Raw genomic sequence first — 21,900 nt, 5'->3', positions numbered from 1 at the left:
CCTCCTGTTCAGTAGAATTTAGTAATTCACGACACTGACAACCCCAGGGGCCTAATACTGGGCTGTGTATATGCGGCCCAAGATGACCCTAAACAATTGGCTTGGAGTGGATGGGTGTTAACATAGACTGGCTGAAGTGCAATACTTTTGACAATCACTCCTGACAAGAAGTGCCAATGCAGGTAGAAGTAAGAGTTATCAGGCCCCTTTACTTCCTTTCACAGTTGTCTGTGTATAGTGCTTGTTGGTGCCTGACGCTTGTATATTTTTGCAGTGCAAGTGTTCCCGTAGGCATTTTGCCGTTGCAAGGGGTATCAACTTATTTGGGACACAGGTCGAAGAAGATGCCCCTTCCAGTCTCTGGGTTTAGCCCATGGAAGGATAACCCGTGGGGCAGGCAAGTCTGTGGGAACCGGAGGTGAACAATATGTGCACGTCACTGCCCCTGTCTGGATATTGGGAATGCCAAATGGTCTATACCACCTTGTCATTATTTGTGCTCTAATGCCGTGTTTACCCAACTTTTTGCATCGCAGTCTACTTGTTAGATGACACCTACCACAACCCGCCTGCTGCCCTGGCTAAAGTGCGGGTGAATATGTCTAACAGAGGCTACCTGTAACCTGCCCTTGTTTGCAGAGGGCACATTTTAGCTGCATCTACCATACATAGCAAGACACGACAATATTGCGAGCCCAATTCCCACACAACTAATATTAAACATTGTCCATCTGAGGAAATATGAATTTTGTGATCAGTTATGTCCCCTAACGTAGACCCCAACGGCTCCATGTGCATGCTATAAGTACATGTATGTTCCCTCCAGTTCCAGTTTTGAAGACGCAAATATATGTGCGTCCACCGTCAACATGTCCTCTTTCAGATCCGCCATGAATGGGTCAGATATTCCATTCCTAGGTATGAAAGGCCACCGACTTTATGTGGTTCACTTTCCGCATTTTTACAGATTCAGGCGAGTAGGCCCAGAATTCTGTCATCAAGCCTTTTTCCTGCCTTCTGCCTCTGAAAGCTCCAGTCTGAGCCTGCATCTGTATCCTTGAACTGTGTCCTACTCCCTGCGCGGCTAACGGTGCCTGATCCAGCCTGTTGCCTGCCAAAAACTGTATTTCACCTTCAAGATTATCTGCTTCGCTCCTCATCCGATGCATTCCTGTCTAGTAGTTTAGGTAAACATTCCTCCAGCTACCGTGCAAAGGGCCAGGCCTCGCTGTCCTCATGCAAGTAATTCATAGCCCCCGTTACCATGGAATATTCCTACCCCCTCGCATCTAGTGTAGACACTTAGACGCTTGTACACGCACTAACAGTCAGTATAGAATAGATTCTATCCTAGAGACCTCTCCTTCTGGATAACACAGTTCTTTAAACATAGGATATTAGATATGATTTGGGATTAGGTTGACATGAACCCCAGACTTCTGTCTCCACATGTAGAGCTAAATGTCAAGTCCCCTTCACCCTCTAATTGTACGTCAATCACACGTCATGCGGCTGCACGCGCATCTCTGCCAAATATTTCTGCTGACATTGCAGGATTCTCTTATGGATCCACCCACTTGTGACATCATGTATGATGACGTTTATTAAATTACGCCCATATATCCGCCTCTATTAGTTACGTATGCACATTTTATCTGTATTATCAGCTGTTACGCCTCTTGCATCTGTTTCACTGTAATGCATTTTCTATAAAACTGCTTATCTGTTAATAATGTATGCCCTTCCTTCCTGAACTTTCGTGGTGATGGAATAGAAAGCCTGCAATTCGAATTGTATTCCTTTGTATAGGAATAAAGCCTTTTAGAACCTCTAATACCACGGATTCTGCCTCTTATATTTACTGAGTTATTCTTACTAGATTTTACCGCATAAAAAATAGTACCGGTAATGAAATATTTACCACATAAATTGGCGCCCGAATAGGGACACTTTCTCATCTCACGCGCCGGCGGTGCGTTGCAGGCCCGGTCTCCTGCGACAGCTGAACGGACAAAAACGCGTACCTGCAGGATTTCCTGTATCTCCCTCCGGCCAAGCGGAGGCGACTGAGGCTGCGATCAACACCCAGACGAGGCGGTGAGAAGTGCGAAGTATCCCGACCAGAGCCTAGCTGAGAGAGCAAGATCCGAGGTATACAGAGGCCCACCAGGTCCCGAAGTCCCGAGTCCAATCGAGTCAAGTCCAGTCCGGTCCAGTTTCAGTTCCGTTTCCGAGGCCTTCCGTTCCGAGCTACCCGGTGAGTACCATTACCGGGGAGGCATTTAACGTGCACATAGTCTGTGCCGGTCAAGACGGGTTTGGGTACACAAATCCGGTCTGCACTGTTTCAGCAGTGTATCTGTACTGTTTAGCAGTATATATAGTATGTCTGGCATATAAATAAGTATTATCTAATGTCAGTATTATGTCAGTAACTAGTTTTCTATTAGTTATCATCGTTCGTAAAACTGTTAAGTGTTAAATGTTTTAATACGTTCTATATATTGTGGTGTGAATGACTGTTCATTATTGTGTTTCTTGTATAAAGTGTGTTCTAGTAATAAGGTCTAAAAATGCCGCTCTTTTCGAAACTAAGACAGATCAAAACTAGAAAAGGTGTACTCGAAGAAGCTGTTCCCATCCCACCTAGGGACACTCCAGGGTACTTTATGTATCATAAGCATGGCCTAGATGCCGTATTATTTCTTGATTTATGGGTGGACTACACCAAAGAATTACCAGAGAGTCAGAGATGGCCCGCAGCGGGGACCTGGGATGCAGATTGCATCATGAGAGTGGAAGAAGAATTATGGAAAAAGAAAGCCAGACAGTCACAGAAAGATGCCATTGAATTATGGCGTAAAGAATCATATAGACGTACAGAAAAAGCACTCAGACAGGAAGAGAAAGGTAGAGAGAATTCAAATAAAACTCGAGAAAATCTATTACTTGAGGAAGGTACCCGAGTGAAAACAGAACAAGTAGATAGACAAAGAAACACTCTTATGAATGGTATGTATCCTCTTCTGGCCGAAGGGTCACCTAAGGCTACCCCGGAAATACCACAAGACTTAACTCCTCCATTGCTCCCGATAAAAGCACATCCTAAAACACATCCCAAAACAGCAAAGGACGTTTTCCTTTCCTCCTATTTAGATGACGTAGCTCCCGAGTATGCTAATGCCATACCACACATACCGCTTGCAGATGGTGTTCAACACCAAGAGCATCCGTCTGTATCCCCGCAACTACAAACTCCTACACAAGTTCCCACAGGTCCGTCCGTTTCTACAGTTTTTCCCGCATCTACAATCTCTATCCTACGCCCAACGAATCCTTTCGTGCCTAGCACCTCAGATGGCGCTACAGGAGGTACGACAGACATGTTTGCCACACCGCCGCGAAATAAACAGACCCTTAGAGATTTAGCACTCCAACGTACACCTCAATTAGCGACATCTGACATGTTTAAAGAACAGCTTGTGGATTGTAGATACGACCCAGTACCAGGTAGACAGGACAAATTGCTCATATCATCACTACGTATACGACGGGCTACATTACATTTAATGACGATACCAGGAATGGGTGAACACCTAGACGAAATATATCGCTTTGTCCAAACAGGGCGAGGCCCAGAAAGTATTAACGAAGCTATGGAATACCAGAAAGTGGATGTCCAAAGACAACTACTACGTTTTCTCATAAATTGCGTAATTAGGAATCAAGACAGGCCTGGGGCAGATCACGAAACCATGCAAAGACTTGCCAAATGGGGTCAGAACATATCAGAAGAGAAACATGATAGACAGGCGTGTATAAACGCCATGTGTCGAAAGATCCGCAAGGAAGTAGAACGAATACATAAAGAAAGACGAGAAACAGACAGAGCAGAATCAGAAGAAGAGGAGGAGCAAGAATCAGAACAATTAGAAACGATAGCTTATGTAGGTAGAGGAAGACCCCATAATAATACCAGAGGTTTTAACGACCCGATACGTCCAATACGTCCAGAATATAATAGACATTTTCCAAACCCTATGTTAAATACAAGATCCCCTGAACACCTATTCCAAGCCGTTGATAAATTACTCCGAGATCGAAGGGGGTACCATATGCTCGATTCCATGGACGAACAAGAATTAGCCAGGTCAGCAGTACAATGGGCTGACAGTCCAAGCGAATACAATGATGATATACTTGCACACACGTTTCTGAATCTTGACCCATACGAACAGCGTTTAGCTAGTATATACATGATTCAACACCTCCTTATATTATATAAAAGCCAACACTCCGATCCAGGACCCTTACCTGACATATTGACAGAACTACTCACGAATATATGGAGAGGGTCAGGTACTGATTTGATTAAAGAAATTCTAGAATTTCGAAACCAATATTTAACTTTCGTATGCCCAGAACACGTTCCAGTTCCCATCATGGGAAGAAGAATGTATCACATAGATAGACAGAACCCGTTACGCGAAGTACACCCAATCAGAGGTGACGGTAATAACTTTACACGCGTGTTTGTATACACGCCTATAACTAAATTGGAATTATTAGAAATGAAGAAAGTAGTACCCAGCCATGACAAGGATCCAGCAGGTTTCCACCGTGAAATAAAAGACATGTTACTCATGGGAGAGTATACCTACCCCGACATTATGAAAATATTAAAAGTCCTACTACCCGCCGGTGTTTATGAGAAACTCAAAGAAAAGGAATGGGAGGTGGGAGACCAAAAGGTAGATTGGACAGCATTAGAAAACGAAGAAAGGGCCCGAGCTGCAGGAGCAGGGCTTGGGGAAAAGACTACAGCACTAGCAGGGCTACTAGTGCAGGTACTGCCACGTTTATTAACTACGAAAAAGGAAGACTGGGGTGCAATCTCAGCCTGTAAACAAAAGCCAGATGAAGACACTAGTGATTTCTATTCCCGATTTGAAAAATTTTTTGGTATAAATAGTGGCATAAAAGCCAGTAGCGAGTCATATCCACATCTGTTTGTAACAAAATTAGTTGAAAATTCTCTGCTACAAGTCAAGAATAGAGTGTTGAAATTCGAAAGTACCTGGCAAGGTAATACCCCATCACAGATGTTACAGATGTTACAATATCACCACAATAGAATTAGAGAAGAACAAGAACACGAACAAAGACGTATGAAAGATACAAAAATGAAAATGCTTGTTGCACAGTCAGTTCCAGCCGATGGTCATCAAAGGGGTGATTCCGCAGGTCCAACGAAAGGGACATGCAACTATTGTAAACAACAAGGTCATTATATACACGATTGTCCAGTCCTGAAACATAATATTGCCACAGGTAGAACCCAGGAGAGACCACGTCCACCTAGACAGGATCAGAATCAACAACAAATCCCTCAGCATGCACAACCTAGATTAGCTCCGCAACAGGCAGCTCCACAACAGATCGTAGCATCATCACCAGCGCAGCCTATTGCTGCAACACAAGCAACGACACAACAGATGTATCAGTACGCACAAGCAGATTATCCCGATTATCAGCGATATACATGAAATAGCCTAGAGAGGGAAGTTGGCTTACCCCTTATAGAGGTTCCTGTAGACCAAGAGGGACCTTATGTACATAGTGAACTATTAGGGGAAGACAGAAAGTTTTTACTTGATACAGGGGCAAGCAGAACAACTATAAGACGCAGTGAAGTTCCAGGGGCACCCCTCTCAGGCTCACAGAATATTTCCCTTGGATTCTCAGGAAAACCTATCATAAATGACGTAACACAACTTCTTCCACTTACGGTCGGTCCATTGACACATACTACAGATTTATTGCTTACTAAATCATGTCCAGAAAACTTGTTAGGTATAAAAACATTGAAAGCTCTAGGAGCTATAATATGTTGTTCTCCGGAAGGAGTGCGACTATTTTTACGTGACTTTAAAGGTCACTACGTGTCCAGAGACATGGATCACCGACTGCAGAATTTACCTACACATTTATGGGCACAAGGCCCCACTGATGTTGGTTGCATGAATATTACACCATATCGTGTCACACTAAAAACAGGAGTAGTACTACCACGAATGCGACAATACAAGTTACCACCAGATGCTGTTGTGGCTTTGCTACAAATCATTGACGAGCTCATTGCACAAGAAGTGGTTGTCGAAACCGACTCCAATGTATGTAATTCCCCGATAATTCCGATTCTTAAAAGAACGGATCCAAAAGCACCACCAGTATATCGATTAGTTATTGATCTGCGCGAATTAAATAAATGTATTGTACCACAATACCCTGTGGTCCCAGATATCTCTTCATTACTAACAGCTATTGACTCAGAAGCAACGTTTTTCACTGTAATTGATCTCAAGAATGCTTTCTTTAGTGTCCCAATCGATCCGGAAAGTCAATATCTGTTCGGATTCAGTTTAAACGGACGAAGTTTTAAATTCACACGTGCACCTCAAGGATTTACAGAAAGCCCCAGCATCTATAGCCAAGCACTGAAACGAGAACTTGACAGTATCCACATGCCAGTTAACACTGCCTTGCTTCAATATGTCGACGATCTGCTGATCACCGCCTGAAGCGAACCTGAATGTGAAACGGCGTCACTGACGGTTTTAAACTTTCTGGCCGACAAGGGGCACAAGGTGTCCCCTTCTAAGCTGCAATTCTGTGTCCAGCGAGTTGTTTACCTTGGGCACTCGCTGTCCAAGGAGGGAAGGCAGCTTACACCCGACCGCATCCAGTTAATTGCTAACATGCCGCCACCCAAGATACAAAAGGAGGTGCGGGCTTTTATAGGCCTCACTTCATACTGTAGGCAGTGGATCCCTCAATATGCATTTCTAGCAAAACCACTCATCCAGTTGACAACACAGGAGGCAGCCACGTCAACTGTCCTCCCTTGGACTCAAGAACATACACACGCCTTTGAAAGCTTAAAGAAAGCTTTATGCCAAGCACCTGTCCTAGCAACACCATGTTACAGTAAACAGTTTACACTCTTTGTTACAGAACGCAAAGGTACTGCCTTGTCAGTACTCACTCAGGAACAAGCAGGATCACACAAACCATGTGCTTATTTCTCTAGTACATTAGATCCAGTAGCTCAGGCTCTTCCTGCGTGCCTGAAATCGGTGGCAGCAACAGCTTTAGCTATCAGACAAAGCGATGCCATAGTGTTAGGACACCAATTGACAGTACAAGTTCCACACGCAGTAGAGGTTCTCTTGAACCGCACACAAACACAACACTTGACTATAGCGAGACTCACGGGTTACGAATTAACATTGTTTCAGCCACACATAGAAATCAGACGTTGTAATACGTTAAATCCTGCCACACTGTTACCAGTGGGCGGAACAGATCCATTGGCACATGATTGTGTCGAAATCATTACTATCACGACGAAACCTAGACAAGACTTGACAGACATACCTTTGTCAGATCCAGACTTAACATTGTATGTAGATGGGTCATGTATGAGAACAAGTATAGGAGAGTTAGTGGCCGCTTACGCAGTCACAACAGACACTGAAGTCATTGAAACAAATTGTATTAGCACTTTGTCAGCTCAAGCAGCAGAGCTCATCGCTCTGACACAAGCCTGTACTCAAGCCAAAAATAAGAAAGTCAACATATACACAGATTCACGTTATGCATTCGGAGTCGTCCATGACTTCGGCGTACTGTGGCGAGAGAGAGGGTATTTAACTTCTCACGGTGCCCACATCCAACACGGACCCCTCATTCAAGCCCTATTAGACGCGATTCATCTACCTACTGCAATATCGATTATGAAATGCAAAGCCCATACAAAAGTTACCGATATCATTTCTCAGGGTTATGACCTAGCTGACAGAACAGCTAAACAGACTGCTCAGAATCAGACTCACACAACTGACATGACAAAGACAATAGTTCCGACACCAATACATTGCATGACAGTTAAGGATCCCGCCCTTGATGTAATTGACATACAGACGCATGCTACACCAGAAGAAATAAAGAAATGGACTGAATTAGGAGGGATCGAAACGGATCAAGGATGGATGACGAAGGAAAAATTTTATGGTTTCTTCCCGACTCAATGGTTCAAGTCATCATTAACACAATACATAGTCCAGCGCACCTAGGAGAAAAAGCTATGCTAGACAGCATTCAACACATTTGGTTCAACAAACACTTGCGAGCAGCAGCTAAACAAAAAGTTCGTACCTGTATGATATGTTGTCAGTTTAATCCAGGTAAAAGCATCCCCGTAGAGCAGGGTGGATTTCAATCTCCCGATCATGCTTTTGAAGTCCTCCAGATGGATTATATCCAGATGGAACGATGTCGAGGATTCAAATATGTTCTCGTAGTTGTCTGTGCTCTTTCCCGTTGGACAGAAGCATACCCGGTTTCAGATTACACTGCCCCGACTACTGCCAAACAGTTAGTTCGAGAATTCTTCCCACGGTACGGTTTACCACGTGTTGTCTACTCAGATAACGGCCAGCCGTTCTCATCCGAACTAATGAAACAAGTCTCCCTTTTGTTAGGCTACCAATGGAAATTCCACTGTGTCCGACATCCCGAGGCAGCAGGTCTCGTGGAACGCCATAATCAAACTCTGAAAATTAGATTGTCCAAAATATGTAGGGAAAAAGGTGTCGATTGGATAGTAGCCTTACCAGTTGCGCTCTTTTACATGAGAATGGTAGCACATTCTCGAACAGGGCTATCCCCATACGAGGTGATCTTCGGTAGACCACCAAATATGTGGGGGACGCCTATACCTCGCAAAATCACTGATGTTGACTGTAATATGCTGACAGATTACCTGGCTTCCTTGATGTCTGCACTACAATCTTGTCGTTCACAGGTAGCCGCAGCTTTTCCCGATAATACTGAGGTGAAGCCCCATGACGTGGTTCCTGGCGACCTGGTTTTGGTCAGGAATTTTGACCGAAAGACCCAACTGGAGCCTAGATGGACATCGCCAAAATTGGTTCTACTAACTACAAGGACAGCCGTGAAGATTGAAGGACGTAAAGGGTGGTTGCACTCGAGTCATATCAAGAAATTTTATGGACTACCATCTAGTGTGAACGCTCAGCCCTGCATTCCCTCACAGACAGACTCAAAGCTCCCCTTGGCTGAATTAACAAACACTGAACTTTACAAACTAAAATTAAGGTCTAGCAAGTCAGACAATTTGATTGTTTAAGTCCTCTCCAAGGTGAATCGGTTGAATTTGTCTCTGACATGTATCCTCTAGACCGGAATAGAGAAAGAAATCAACAGATGCAGCTTAAGAAGCATGCGTATTGTAAATCACTTCGTAGTCACTGCACAGTAACATTATTAACTTTGTTTTTTCTAAGTCTTCTGATCATCATTATCAGCATACTATTGCACATGTATTACCCTATTCTTAAGCGTGTTTACAATGTAACTGCAGAACATTCTTTTAGCGAATTACCTCCGCATGAATTGTCCTATAGATTTGCGCTGCGCAACAACACATTCATTAGTATGCTACATCATTCCCATCAGACCAGCAATGCCACAAATTGTTGGATATGTGGCCGACTCCCTCCCTATCAGAACTATAAGGGAGTTTTGCCCCTCTTTCCCTATCCGTTCACACACAATGGCTCCTGTGGAGCATGGTTTAGTTTGATTAATTCCCTAGATTCAAATTCCGCAGTTTATCAAGACAACTGGGTATGGGGAAACCTGAACCTAGTTTTGCTTAAAGTCTGCTACCCTAACAAGGAGGGACTTCCCAAAAGAACAGGAACTGATTTAGAAAATGAAGTATATGGATTAGGTAATTTTACAGTTAACCTCATGATCCTGAATGTTGAATCTGAAGCTACACCAATCTTGCCCGCCATGTTAGTATTCCCAGTAAAAGGGGAATTATGTGTAAGAAAGAATGGTTCCATACACATGGGCCATAGTAAATGCACCACTGTAATAAAATTCAGTGATCAAGGCAAGTCTACATTTAGAGCTTCCCGTCATTCCTACTTTATATGTGGCCAGACCGCATATATACGTCTACCTCTAGATTGGGATGGTACCTGTTACATAGCATTCCTTCTGCCACCTGTTTTCCTAGCTCCTCCTGATTATCACAGAAATACCCATTTAGTACACAATAGACAGCAGAGAGATCTCCCAATTGTCGATTACACTGAAACAGCATGGGAGCAATACACAGATTTCAATAAAGGTTTCTTTCCCTATATAGGTACAGTTACTAATAGTAAGCTGATACGTAGATTAACCAGAACCCTTGAAGCAGTAGTGAACGAAACTACTTCCGCCTTAGGCAATTTAACAGAAGAGCAGTCTGCTATGCGGATTGTTGTGCTTCAAAATCGTCTTGTCCTTGACGTCATCCTGGCCGATAGGGGCGGAGCTTGTAGGGTCATCGGATCAGGTTGCTGCATTTTCATACCAGAAAATTCGCCGTCAGTATATAAAGCCATAACTCGCCTTCATAAGATTATAAGCCAGATACACCAGAGTCCAGGCACCTGGACTTGGTCCGGTTGGTTCTGGGGCGTGTTGTCAGCTTGGGGATGGAGAATACTATCCTTCCTAGGTATTGGCTTTCTCATACTATTCAGTTGCTGCTTATGTCTACAATGTGGGCCAGCGATTTGTGGTCTGTGTGCCACATCGTGTATCCCACATCCAAGTTTTCGTTCAAGATCCCGGAAGAAGAAAGAAGAACAAATGATCCTATATGAACAGATCGATGGATTGATGAAGATCGATATCTCCTGAGGGTCCGTAGGGGACAAGGAGGGAATGAGGAAATATGAATTTTGTGATCAGTTATGTCCCCTAACGTAGACCCCAACGGCTCCATGTGCATGCTATAAGTACATGTATGTTCCCTCCAGTTCCAGTTTTGAAGACGCAAATATATGTGCGTCCACCGTCAACATGTCCTCTTTCAGATCCGCCATGAATGGGTCAGATATTCCATTCCTAGGTATGAAAGGCCACCGACTTTATGTGGTTCACTTTCCGCATTTTTACAGATTCAGGCGAGTAGGCCCAGAATTCTGTCATCAAGCCTTTTTCCTGCCTTCTGCCTCTGAAAGCTCCAGTCTGAGCCTGCATCTGTATCCTTGAACTTTGTCCTACTCCCTGCGCGGCTAACGGTGCCTGATCCAGCCTGTTGCCTGCCAAAAACTGTATTTCACCTTCAAGATTATCTGCTTCGCTCCTCATCCGATGCATTCCTGTCTAGTAGTTTAGGTAAACATTCCTCCAGCTACCGTGCAAAGGGCCAGGCCTCGCTGTCCTCATGCAAGTAATTCATAGCCCCCGTTACCATGGAATATTCCTACCCCCTCGCATCTAGTGTAGACACTTAGACGCTTGTACACGCACTAACAGTCAGTATAGAATAGATTCTATCCTAGAGACCTCTCCTTCTGGATAACACAGTTCTTTAAACATAGGATATTAGATATGATTTGGGATTAGGTTGACATGAACCCCAGACTTCTGTCTCCACATGTAGAGCTAAATGTCAAGTCCCCTTCACCCTCTAATTGTACGTCAATCACACGTCATGCGGCTGCACGCGCATCTCTGCCAAATATTTCTGCTGACATTGCAGGATTCTCTTATGGATCCACCCACTTGTGACATCATGTATGATGACGTTTATTAAATTACGCCCATATATCCGCCTCTATTAGTTACGTATGCACATTTTATCTGTATTATCAGCTGTTACGCCTCTTGCATCTGTTTCACTGTAATGCATTTTCTATAAAACTGCTTATCTGTTAATAATGTATGCCCTTCCTTCCTGAACTTTCGTGGTGATGGAATAGAAAGCCTGCAATTCGAATTGTATTCCTTTGTATAGGAATAAAGCCTTTTAGAACCTCTAATACCACGGATTCTGCCTCTTATATTTACTGAGTTATTCTTACTAGATTTTACCGCATAAAAAATAGTACCGGTAATGAAATATTTACCACACATCAGGGGCCGAGGCCTTGCCTTTGCCCTCTGTGGTGTGACCTGGATTGTTCAGACCGGGCGACATGAGGTCACACATTCATGTGTACCCGTTCTTCTTGTGCTACACTTGCTGGGGGATTAGTATGCTCCTCGCCTGTTTGCTCAGAATTAGTGATGGTCCCTCGCGGGGTGAAAGCTCAGGGCCTTATCCCTGAAGCTTGTCCATCTATAATTCCCCAGGAAATCGACGTCATATGTCTGTAAAGCTTTTCCTGGTTCCCCCATTGATTATGGTCGCTAGGCTCTCCCCCCGTTTGAACAAACATCTTAGCTAATCGTACGCCTGCCTAATGCCCAGGGCTGACTGGTTTAATGCTTTACAAATGAAATTGCCCAACCAAATGAGGCCATGCACTAAAACTTTACTGGGTTGTCTCAACTTTCTTTTAGAGCTAGAAACGCCCCCCAACCGCAGGAGTACCCTTTTTGCAATGCCTGTCGAGCGTACAAGTTGTAGGCCAAATATATAGCGAAAGAGGCATAAATTATCGCCCTTGCCTCCTGCACATTGCGTGATTACCTCCAGCTGGGGCCCTTTGTGCTGACATTAGTGGAGACAATTTGGGCAAGCTCGCTCTGTGCGAGACTGGGGAAAAGTATTTCCCCAACCTGTAGCACGTTAACACCATGAGCCGGCATGCACCAACGCTCTGCTTGCACTGGGCTCAATTACTCCACCCATCTGCTACGGGAAACAACCCTCAATGTCTGCCCCCGTATGTGCTATCATTGTTGCAGCGCAAAGCCAGGCAAAGAGTCACTCATGGATCATGCTATGCGTCCACAAACCATTGTGACCATCCGCTCAAAGATCGCATCACATTAAGTTAGTGCGCTTGGAAGCCCTCAACACATTAATGGTAGTTATTACCGCACACATCCATCGTTGTTTTAAAGTGATATTACTATTTGTCATTCCATACAATTTGCCCCTGTTGCTGCACTGAGCCAAGGAAGCGCTCTACTGCTTTTCCAAAAGCACAAACACCATCAGTCTGTCAGACCACAAGTCTCTTTTCACCCGGCCGAGAGCACCAGACGCGCAGGAGGTGACCTGATTTTGTAGTGTGGTGTGCAGTGTCTGATTTTACCAGCTTTTAGGGGTTTCCCAGGCGGTCCCTCCCAACCTCAAACGGTGCTGTGACTGTGCCCCACTTCTACTGTTGTGCACAGTCAGTATGCCTCTCTGGAGCATATTAGTCCCCGAGCCTGCCTCAGAATTACTGCCCGACCGGAGGGGCAACCCCCTTACTTCATTTGCATATATCACACCCACATACAAATTAGAGAAGGAGGCCTCCTTTGAGACGCATTAGTGCTAAATGCGCGTCTGCACATGGTGTACTGCAGATGGAGTTGCACACGGATATTTGGCCCCCTCTTCAATCACCGATCAGTCTCCCCTGCTGGGGCTACCAACAAGACCCGGCACTCTGTCTGGGGGGGGGGGGGCAGCGTTACCAACAGCTGGCTCCCTCGCACTCACCACCCTGCAGACCCCCATGCGGGGGCACTAGCAAGTGGCCGTCGTGCGCCATATCGCATTTTCACCCATCACACGAAGTACGAGAGAAACCGCGGAAACGCTGCGGTTTGATAGATAAAAATGCTCATTTGCTCCGAGGCCCTGAAATAATTACACGGAGGCATTAATCACTTTAAACATGCAGCGTCGGGAACCGAACACTGCTTGGCAAGCGCCGAAGCAGAACACCCATTTCTCGAGGCTACACAGGAGCCCTGGAGATTAGAATTAGTGTATAACATGCCCCCCCAACGTCACAGATGAAACCGCCAGCAAATCACAAACCAAGAGATACAACACCAAATTAGCGCCGCAACTGAAAACCCGGCGTCCCAGCCGAGCCTCGAACCCTGGTCTCCCAAGACCAGAGTCGACCGCCCTGACGAGTGAGCCACACTCTCCGCTTTGCTAGCTAAAAATCAGCCGGGGGTTGCCTCCCCAGTCGGTTGCGCTCGACGAGCTGCCCCCAGTGGTAGGAAGCTGGGGGGGGCGATCTGGCGGGCACCGGGAGAACCTACTCAAGTAGCGGCGATCCGAGTGTGATTGACCTCCGGTGTAAACACGGCCAGCCACTCCCGGTTCTCACAAGCAGATCGAGGGCGAGTTCGCACAGTGAGAAATACCACCACCAAGCCCTCACGCATCCCCGGGAGCCGTACTCCTGAGTGCCCCAATGCCTGCCGCAGGCAGCCCGCCGTGCTCACAAAGCTCGCCCCTCCCCACTCTGACTACCCGTGCCAGGGCCCCGGTCTATGCCGGGACTGACCCAGGGACGGGACACGGGGAGGGGGCTGTGGTGCTCTCACCGAGACTGCTGATGTAGCGTGGGAGCGCGCATGGAACGACTGAGTCCGTGTCGGTGCGAGCGACGAGGACGAACAACCCTTCCAGATGGCGTGCTGGCCTAGGGAGCTGCTCCACATCCCCCCCCCCCACCAGCCACACTGCCTCCTCTGCAAAGACCGGGCAATTGTCGCCAGGCGCATTGGCGCCACTGCAGTAAACACCAGAGCCCGCACTGGACCATGGTCTTTCCGTGCAGGCTCCGATTGCAACTTTTGAGCCCCAGAGGGTGGGAGAGCCCGGGAGGTGACACGCTCTCCTGGCCTCGAATGCTCGGCCTCCAGCGCCGTTGGTAGGTCTGCGACTAACGCAGGAGCCATAAATGCCAACCTTCCTGCCAGCATGCAAGCGGGCCAGGTCGCCCAACACAGAGCTAAGTCCACCATGGGCAGCATGCAGAGGAACCTCAACCGGCCATACCCCTGACCCCCGTGCACACACGCACCGCAAAGTCCCGCACTGCCCCCCGAGGGGTATACGCTTTCCTAGGGCGAAAGTGCGTCCAAGGAGCTTGCACCCCCCCCCATGGCAGCCCGTGCCATGGCCCCTGTGGAACCAGGGGCGGGCGGGGGGGTGGCTGTGCTGCACTCACCGTGACTAATGTCGCGTAGGAGCGCTCGGGGCACGACCAGGCCCGAGGATAACGACGATGGGCGACACACGCCCCTCTCGACGGCGTGTCGGGCATCTTTTTTTTTTTTTTTGCATCTTTTATATAGCGTGGACTCGACCCGAAATAATTGGAGCGCTGTACCTGAGTACCGCATTTACATTACATATTCAGGCACGGGGAGATTAAGTGATTTGCCCAGAATCACAGGACGCGACAAAGAGGCTCAAACTCTGGTCTCCTGCACCAAAGTGAGCAGGTGCACATTGAGCACCGTATTTACATTATATATTCAGGCACGGGGAGATTACGTGATTTGCCCATGATCACAGGACGCGACCTCGAGGCTCGAAACCTGGTTTCCTGCCCAGACTCGGCGGCTGCACCTGAGCACCGTATTTATATTACATATTCAGGCACTGGGAGATAAGTGATTTGCCCGGGATCACAGGACGCGACCTCGAGGCTCGAACTCTGGTTTCCTGCACCAAAGTCGGCAGCTGCACATGACCACTGTATTTACATTACATATGCAGGCACAGGGAGAATACGTGATTTTCCCAAAATCACAGGACGCGACCTCGAGGCTCTAACCCTGGTTTCCTGCATCAAAGTCGCGCTTGCTAGGCAAAGATGTGGCTTCGGCGCTAGATCTCCACAATACCAGTCGAGGATGACACGACCTAAAACCAATTTCCACACTGGTTCATGCCATCCTCTCTCCCTCACTCTGACCCGTGCCCCCGATCTGTACGGTTCCTGGACGGGGGCAGGATGAAATGGGGGGGGGAATAATCGGGCCCAACGCCTTCCACCTCGTGCGTATTTGTGGAGGCTGGCCAGAGGCCTACCCCTGCTAAAGGCATAACCCCGGGCTTACCATCGCCCCCACGCCAGGCGTTCCCTCCCAAAGGGTCCAGCTATGTAACACCCGCATCAGGAACCTCGCTATGAACAAGGAGCCCCGCCACACGGGCAGCGCCGCGCCGGGCTCTCAGCATGGCAGCTGAGGCTCCCATGTGCGGTTCATCGCCTAGCGGTCAGGCCCGCTGCGCTGCATCGCCTCTGGAGCTTCCAGTGCCCGATTATGGAAGAGTGGTGAGAGGAGCCCCCCACCGCGCAGCCCCGGTAATACCCCGCCGGCGGGGGCCCAAGAACGTAAGGGACTGGCAGATTACAGTTTGCCCCATCCTACACGTTCTAGTGGTAATATGCCGAAGTCGGGGCCCAACAGGAGGGGGGGGACCAGGGTCAGCCCGTTACCACCCAACCACATCTGTTGTTTCCATCCCTGTCCCGCCCAGCACCCCCGCGAGCCCCCGGTACAGCTCCGTTGCCAGCAGGGAATGCACGGGTTCAATGCGCCGGACAATAGCAAAGTTCCCAGAGCCCCAGCCGTGTCCTCTTGTTCTGGGAAGGCCCTGGGACACGGCCGCCGTCCGCAGCTCGTGCCCTGCAATCGTCCCGGGCGCGCGAGCCATTTCCAGCCTGGAGGGCGCCCATCCTGCTGCGGTACCCTGCTGGAGGAGCGGGGCGAGACAGGCAACCTCGCAGTCAGGCCCATTGGTCCGCTTCCTGCCCCTTGCTGCAGCGCCTCGATGGCACTGCGGGTGCCGATACCGGGAGGGTTGTGCTCTGATTGAAGTGTGGAACCGCATGCGGCCGTGTAGCCGTAACCCCCACATCGATCCCCCCGTCCCAATCCCTCCTGCGGCTGGGCCACGGGCAGCGCCCATCTGGCCTCCACGGGGCCGGCCTGAGGGATTGCCACCCGAACAGGTTCCCGCCCGGGCACTGGCCATCGAGGTGGGACCTGACAAAAATGGGGGGGGGGAGGTGGCTGGGGGCCACAGCCAGCTCTCACCTTGCTTCCTACGCGACCGAGCGGGACCTCAGGGCATCAAGACCGCAGCATGCCGGAAGTGATGCGTCTGGAAAGGGGACTCCTCCTAGAGTCCCCCATTATTAGTGGGGGTGGGGAAGTGCCCAAATGGGACTAAGGGGGGCCGCCCGTTTAGGGTGGCCCCTGCGGGGGCCCCGGGCAGACACAGACCTATGTGGATAAAGGGGCAGCAGACCTTTCAGCCTGGCTGTATCGGCGGCTAATACTGTACTTTCCTAACGGGAAACCAAACTTTGGAGAAAAGGGCTGATCGCACCTTGGTTCACAGAGTGCCCAAGGTCCTTCCACAGGTGTGTTGCAGTCAGGAAAGCGTCTGGAGGAAACTGTATGGTGAGCAGGAGAGGTCTTTAGTTGAGACTGCCATCAGAGGTTACAAACTTGCCATGAGAGAAGAAAAATCCCTCTACGGCAGTAACAAATTTGAGTTGACCAACTCCGCCAAAACAGCTCTTTAAATGTATTCATCAGCCATCTTCACCCCCGGCCAGTTCAGTAATAGAAGGTTCACTAGAACTTTGCCACAAGCCAGCACATTTCTTTCAGCAAAAAATGTCAAACATCTATAGGAGCTCGATGCCCCCACTACAGTAGAGAAACGTCCCCTGGGTCTTAGCAGGGAGCTGCAGCGGGGTCCACCATTATCCATGGAGGATGAAGCTCAGCACCGGCGGATGCCTGCGGGTTTCCCCTCCTCTAACACCAGAATTTAGGGGCATATCAGCAACAACCGGCAATAATTATCGCTCAGCGCTCTTAGCGTGAGGATAATTATCGCCGGCTAGCGTGGATTTTTATCGCTGAGATAGCGTGCTATTAGCAACGCTTATCTCCTCAGCGATAAAAATCCTAGCGCTAACTGCCTAACGTGAGATTATCGCTGGAAACCCAGCGATAATCTCACGTTAGCTTGTTGATAGGGACTCACAAACTTAGCCATGATATCCACCTTCCATAGGATATCATGGCTAAGTCAGTCCTGAAGCAGGCGTAAGGAAAGTAGCGATAACAGGGGTTATCGCTACTTTTCCTGACGCTATGCTTCATAGCCTGGGGCTTAATGATAGGAGAAATGTCGCTTAGCGGCATTTCTCCTGTCATGTTATGTCAGGAACGCCCACTTTGCATCTCATTAGAGATGCAAAGCTGGGCGTTAGGAATCCCGACGCTAAAGCAAGGTTTCACGTGTTAGTGTGGCCTTGCTAATTAGGCAATAAAATTATCACCGCTTTTCGGCCCAAAACGGCCGCAAAAGCGGCGATAATTTTTTATCGCCAGCTTGTAAAATTGCCCCCATCTGAGCGCATCTCCTCAACAACAAATCAGGATCCCCGGTCGAACTGTGGGGCATATCTACAAGGGGGCGATAAAAAATTATCGCCACTTTTGCGGCCGTTTTCAGACGAAAAGCGGCGATAATTTTATCGCTATATCAGCAAGGTCACGCTATCGCGTGAAACCTTGCCTTAGCGCCTGAATTCCTAACGCCCATCTTTGCATCTCTAATGAAATGCAAAGTGGGCGTTCCTGACCTGACATGACAGGAGAAATGTCGCTAAGCGACATTTCTCCTATTATCAAGCCTCACGCAAACCAGCATAGCGACAAGAAAAGTAGCGATTGTTGTGGGGTAGCCGGTGCTCATGCAAACCCCCGCTGCGCTGCCCCGGCGCTGCAGTAACGGACACCACACATCGGATATCAGGCTCGGCGCGTAACTGCCTCGGCAGGCCGCGCCCCTTTATTTTATACCAAGCGTACGCCACGCTCGTGGCGTACGTATTGCGTAGTAACATCATGCGCTCTAGCGTCTAACGCTAGAGCGCTAACTGTAACATCCCTCTCCAACTTGGACAAAAAAATAACCCAAAATCCATAGCAGTCACTCACTTGCGTGGCAGGCAAAGTCTCTAAGGCGGCTGCTGGGCGTGGGGTTTGCTCTCAGACCATACCTGACCGTGGCACGAGTGCCGGTGCTGGGTGGGATGCTATTCGGGGCTTCACCTTCCGGGGGGGCGTGATGGCTCTGCTCTGGAGCACCGCAGGCTCCACTGGATGTTAGTTCTGGTCCCAACACCGGGGTTGAGATCTCTTCCGCCGCTCCACCCAGTCCCCTTTGGTCGCAGTCGGTGGCCTCCGGAATGCGTTTGAACCACGAGATGTTCCTGGTGGTCGACTCCACCCCTCTTTCTGCTGTGACCATTGTCCCTCTCCTCCGTGCCACGGTCCAGCTGCCTTGCTCATACCGGGGTCTGAACTTCCCTCCTGGTCTTCTGTCTTTCACGAGGACACTGTCCCCTGGTCTGATGTCGCGGTCTCGACTGCCTCTAGCCCGGCTGACTTGTCGGTTGCGGTGCGCTCGCCTTCGGAAGGCCTCCTCCGCTTCGAACGGTGGGGGCACCCACCCGGGAACTGCGGGTAGCCCATCTCGGCGAGGCCCGTTGAGCATGAGAGACCACGGGGCTTGTTTTGTGGAGCAGTGGGGCGTGCTCCGATACTCTCCCAGGAACCGCTGGATTTCTCTCTCGGGATCTAGTTGTTCCACTCCGGCTATTCGAATTACTTTGTTCAGGGTCCTCATGAATCGCTCTACTTCTCCGTTGGCCTGCGGCCACTGAGGAGTGATTCGCCGATGCTGTATCCCCTGATGCTGAAGGAACTCCCGGAACTCATGGCCGTGGAAGGGTGGCCCGTTGTCACTCTTCACCTCTGAGGGGCGCCCAAACATGGCAAACATTTTCTCCAGCGCTGGTCCCACGAACGTGAAGGCTGTAGATGGTAGAGCTTCCACAATGGGATACTTCGAGAAATTGTCCATGACTACCAGCGACACTTTTCCGTCTGGGAGGCTCCCAAAGTCTATACTGATCTTGTCCCACGGGTATCTTCCTGGTTCTTCTGTTATGATGGGGGCCGGAGGCTCCGGGCCGCTCGTCACCTGGCACGCGGCGCAGCCTCTTACCACCTCGTCCACCATTCCGTCTAGGCCTGGGAACCATATCTTCGCCCTCATCCTGGTCTTCATTTTCTCCGTCCCTTGATGGCCTTCGTGGGCGATGGCCGTGGCTTGACGGCGTAGTGCGGCGGGCATGACGATTCTAGACCCTCGCAGGACGACACCATCGCGGGTCATACTCAGTTCATTCCGCACTCGCCACATCTGCTGCAAGTCCTTCTTGTCCTCGTCCGCCCACGAGTTGGCGGTGTGCAGGAAGTCAGCCCAGGACCCCTTTTGAAGAGCCCCCCGTGTCCTTGTCAGCACGGCGTCGTGCTCCCCGGCACGTATGATTTCTTGGATTGTTAGGATCCGAGGGCAAGTTAGGGCAGCTAAGAGGTCGATGTGCGCTTCAGTTTCCTCTTCCTCTTCTTTCCCGACCGGGGGCGCCACCCCTGTTTCCGGGTGTCGAGACAGAAAGTCTGCCGGGTTCTTCGCACCCGGCCGGTAGGTCACCTCCATCTGATATTGCTGTAGACCGATGGCCCACCTCTCGATCCTCGGGGGGGGGTGGGGTGCTGTCCCTTTGAATAGGGGCACCAACGGCTGGTGGTCTGTCACCACGGTGAACGGATGCCCACAGACATACAGATGGAAATGCCGGCAGCCCCAGCGGATGGCGAGCGCTTCACGCTCAATTTGAGAGTATCTCTGTTCAGTTGGGGTGAGCGCCTTGCTTGCGTACGCCAGGGTGGCCCATGTGCCTGGTTCTTGCTCTTGCGTGAGGACTGCGCCCAGTCCTACCGGGCTGGCGTCGACGAGCAGCTCTGTCTTCCTGGTTGGATCAAAGTAGACCAGAGTGGCCTGGTCCAGCAGCGAGGTTTTGATCGCACGGAATGCATCTTCTTCTTCTTGCCCCCAGCGCCATAGGGTGTCTGTCTTCGTGAGGCGTCGGAGGGGCTCCGCCGTGGTGGCTAGGTTGGGGATGAACCGCCCACAGTACGTGGCCATCCCAAGAAAACTGCGGACCTCTGACGCAGATGTCGGGGCTGGGGCGTTCTTGATGGCTTGAGATTTTCTTGGATCCACTTGAATGCCCCGATTGGTGAACGTGTATCCGAAGAATTCGATGCTCTGTTGGAAGAACTGGCACTTTTCCTTGTGCAACGTGACCCCAAACTCTCTCAGCCTCGTCAGCGTAGATCGGACTCGTCGGTAGTGTTCGTCCACTGTTGTGGCGTGTATCAAAATGTCATCACTGACATTTAGTACTCCTGGTAGCCCCTGCAAGATGTCTCTGATCGTGTTCTGAAATATTTCTGCTGCCGAAGAAATGCCAAAGTTAAGGCGTCGGTACCTGCGTAACCCCAGGTGCGTGCTGAAGGTAGTGATGTACCTGCTCTCTTCGGCTAGCGTTAGCTGGTGGTACCCCGCGTTGAGGTCCAGTTTGGAGAACCACCGTGCTCCGTTAAGGTCTGCTATTATATCATCCATCGTGGGCGTGATGTGCCTCTCCCTTTTGATGGCCTTGTTGGGCAGCCTCATGTCGATGCATACTCGAATCTTGCCTGGTTGCCGGGGCTTTTCCGCTATCACCATGGGTGACACCCAGGGGGTGGGTCCAGTCACTGTCTCTATGACACCTTGCTCTTCCAGCCTCCTCAGCTCCTCTTCTACCAGCGGGCGTAGGTGGAAAGGAATCCTCCTGTGCTTTAGTGCCGTGGGTGTGACTGAACCGTCAATGTGGAGCTTGACTGGTGGTCGTCGGATGTTCCCCAACCCAGTGAACAGCTCAGGAAACTGGTCCAGCAGAGTGGACGTCTGGGAGTCTTGCACCTTCCGGAGGAATGCGATCAACCCTAGGTCTTCGGCCGCGTGCCCGCTGAGGAGGGTGTCTGCCTCTTGATTGATCACGTGTATGTCAATGGTGATCTCTGCATCATCTGACTTCACTGGTACCGTCATCTTTCCTGCCAACGGCAGTGGCGTGTCACTTCCGTAGGCATAAATCTGGGCTTTTGACCGTCGGAGTTCAGGCCTGG

This window comes from Triturus cristatus, chromosome 6, assembly GCF_964204655.1.
Source record: "Triturus cristatus chromosome 6, aTriCri1.1, whole genome shotgun sequence".
In the NCBI taxonomy this organism is placed as follows: Eukaryota; Metazoa; Chordata; class Amphibia; order Caudata; family Salamandridae; genus Triturus; species Triturus cristatus.
This window is presented reverse-complemented; position numbering follows the sequence as displayed.